Below are 3,820 nucleotides of genomic sequence, written 5' to 3' on the forward strand. Positions count from 1 at the left end.
AAGGGCCCTCCTTGCAGATCTAATGGGCTATTGAAATGCTAAGAGACATGGAGATTAGGGCCATTAAGGAACAATCAAGAAAGCAGAGAAACTGGCTCTTCAGACAAGCATATGAGCCTGACTCTGTTTGAGCCCCTTCCCTTCTCCATTCTATGTTCACCAGAACTCCAAAAAGTCTCTGTTTTTATTTTTGGGTGTTTTTTGTTTGTTTGTTTGTTTGTTTTTTAGCTGTTTTTGCTATTCCTCTCTCCTCTCCACCAGGCTGACTGCTCCCAGATTCTCTGGTGTCTGATCTCAGTCTACCTATGTTTGGAGTTTGGATTGGCAGCCTGAGTTTTCAATAAAAGCTGCAACTGAAGTTCTCCCTCCTTGTTGCCAGCACCAACGGCCCCTCCTCCCATGGGACTGAGGGGAACGGGTCCCCTGGCTGTGAGAACTTACAGATTTCACTGATCTCAGCTGTTCCACGCATTCATGAGTGTTGTATGAAGTATGCCCAAAGTCAAATTGCTCTCCAGTGTCCAGTCCACGTGGTTCCTGGCTTTCTACCTACTGCCCTGGAGGAGTAACTAAAACCTAAACTTCACCACTCCAGCTTCTTGCCCTGCCTCTCCTGTCTTAGTTTTCTTACTTGTTCCCTCTTCAGTGGATGTTTTATTCAGAAAATCTGCTTGGATCCATAGTATGGCTTCCCCAAGTTCCCTATCTTTTCATATTATTCCTCATATTCACAGCCTAAGGCAAATTGTCAGTTCTGTCTCCAACTTATGATTCAAGCCTTGGCTCCTGGTTTGAGTCCTAGGAGGATATTTTGTCCCAGTCTGTCTTTGTTGATGCCCCAATAACTTTCCCACTTTTATCCAACCCCCTTCATTTGTTGGAATCTAAAGGTAATTAGTTGAGTGACCCAGAAGTAAACTGATTCCATTTTTCTAAATGAATGTATTCCTGAAGGAAGAATAAGAAAAAAGTCAAAACAGAAAGCTCTTACAACTTTAAAAATTAAAATTTGACTTATTAAAAAGGGAAACAAGATTTCTGAAGTTTCTTTTACCTATTGACATCAATTGCATCTTCTATAATTCAAAATCTTGTCTTTTAGTCAAAAAGTTCAAAATTATAGTTGTGCAAGGGATTCTGTTTTAGGTCAAGAAGATTATCACGTATACCAGGATGACCCCAAATCACTAAAACTCCATTCAAGTGTGAATTTAAAACTGACTCTATGGATTTGTTTCTTTATTCTTTCTTGAAATTGGTTTGTTGTCTGTCAATAGTTTTGGAAAATTCTCAGCCATTATTTCTTCAAATCTTTAGTCTGCCCATCCCCCCTCTTCTCTTTCTGGGATTCCAGTAATATGTTAGACCATTTGATATGTTCCATAGCTCTTGAATTCTCAGTTCTATTTTTGACTCTTTTTCCTCTGTGTTTCAGTTTGAGTAATTTCTATTGACCTACCTTCAAATACACTGACTCTTTTCTCAACTGTTTCAAGTCTGTGGATGAACTACTTGAAGAAATTCTTCATCTCTGTCTATATTTTTCATTTTTGCATTTCCATTGATTTTTTCTTATTGTTTCCATATCAGTGCAGACTTTAGCCCTCTTCTGCATGTTTTTTACCTTTTTCATTAGAACCTTTAACATATTAATCATACTTATTTTAAATTTCCTGATAGTTCTAACATCTGTTTCATATCTGAGTCTGGTTCTGTTGATTGTTTTGTCTCTTGGCAGTGTGTTTGATTTTTTGCTTCTTTGTATACCTTGTAATTTTTGTTGAAAGTCAGTCATTTTGTGTAGAACAGTAGAGACTAAGGTAACTAATTTTTATGTCTGAACATGGGCATGCATTTCCCTCTGCTAGACCTTTAGTATGAGAATTGAATCAATCTAGTTGGGATTTGATCTGGGTTTGTGAATTTTTGTTGCTACAGTTACCCTCAGTGCACCAGACTTCAAATTCATCTAGTATAACCTGGTGTTTAGGGTGAGAGCTGGTTTTCAAGAACTTTTTTCTGAATATCTGTTCCACACTCAGTTTTAGGTCTTCACTTTGTGCTGCACCTCTGTGCTGTTACCCATTTTGTGGGGGAGTGGAGGGATACAGATTTTTGTTTTCTGGTTGAGTCTCAATTGTAGGCAGGCATTGCATCTCAGAAGTGGGTCATCACAGTGATCCTGCCTCAGCGACAACTGAGGTCTGGGATCAGCTCATTTTTCTGCCCATCCCCAATTTTTTCAGTCCCCTTCCCCCAACTGGAATGGTTTTCACCAGTCCCCTAAGATCCACAGTGTAGCAATTTAAGGATTTGTTTTACAGGAGAAATAGGGAGAAAGGACTTAATCCCACACCTACACTATGAGGGATGCTTTCTCAGGGCTCTCATCCTGCCCCCAGTTTTTTTTTTTTTAATTGTAGATATATATATATATAAAATAAAATTTGCCATTTTTTAAATTGTAGATATATATAAAATTTGCCATTTTTAATTGTTCATTTCAGTGGCATTAATTACTTTTACAATGTTGTGCTACCATCACCAATTTCCATTACTAAAACTTTTTCAATACCCAGAACAAATTCTGTACCTATTAAGCATTAATTCCCCAGTCCCTACACCCAGCCCTTGGTAACCTATAATCTACTTTCTAGATATTTCATTTAAGTGGAATCATACAACATTTATCCTTTTGTGTTAGGCTTATTTCCTCCAGTGTAATGTTGTCAGGGGTCATCCACATTATAGCATGAATCAGAACATCATTCCTTTTAATGGCTGAATAGTATTCCATTGGACAGATATATCACACTTTATCTGTTCATCTGTCAATGGACACTTGGGTTTGTTTCCACCTTTTGTCTATTGTGAGTTATGCTGTGATGAACGTCAGTATACAAGGATCTAAGTCCTGCTTTCAATTTTTGGGTCCCCCAATCTTTTTTATAAGCACTTGGTGAGGTCCATGAAGAAGAGCCTGTTAGTGGTTGTGAATTCCCCTTTTGTGTGGCCCCAGGTATTATATATTCTCTTACTTTATAGTCAGACTTTATCAATTTATTAAAAAAAAATTAGCCATATTCTAGAATTCTGCTTCCCATGTAAACAAGTGTTCATCTCATTTTCCTTGGAGGCACCTGTCTTTCCATATATTGCAGGTCAGTTGATTGCCCCAGGACTTCAGCTCTCTGATGGGTTCAAGAAAGTTGTGAAGTTGAAGACTGTCTGCCATTTTTTTGTTTTGTTTTCAGGGTAGGAATTACATTCTTTCCAGTTTTCTACACCCTAAGAGAATCCAGAAGTCCTATTTCCCTAATCTTTAACTGTGTGAATCTAAGCAAGTCATTTATTCTTTCTGGGCCTCAGTTATATGAACAGTATGTTAGAAAATCTTTAATGTCTCTTCCAGCACATATGTTCCATAGCTTCTAGAGAAGCCACAGTTTTTTGTTTTTTTTTTTAATCTTCATTTTATTGAGATATATTCACATACCACGCGGTCATACAAAACAAATCGTACTTTCGATTGTTTACAATACCACTACATAGTTGTACATTCATCACCTAAATCAATCCCTGACACCTTCATTAGCACACACACAAAAATAACAAGAATAATAATTAGAGTGAAAAAGAGCAATTGAAGTAAAAAAGAACACTGGGTACCTTTGTCTGTTTGTTTCCTTCCCCTATTTTTCTACTCATCCATCCATAAACTAGACAAAGTGGAGTGTGGTCCTTATGGAGAAGCCACAGTTTTTTAACTTATCTCATTGCTCCCTACAATATTTACATCAGCTAACTATGTATCAAGTAA

The sequence above is a fragment of the Choloepus didactylus genome, chromosome 8 (genome assembly GCF_015220235.1).
Source record: "Choloepus didactylus isolate mChoDid1 chromosome 8, mChoDid1.pri, whole genome shotgun sequence".
Taxonomy (NCBI): domain Eukaryota; kingdom Metazoa; phylum Chordata; class Mammalia; order Pilosa; family Megalonychidae; genus Choloepus; species Choloepus didactylus.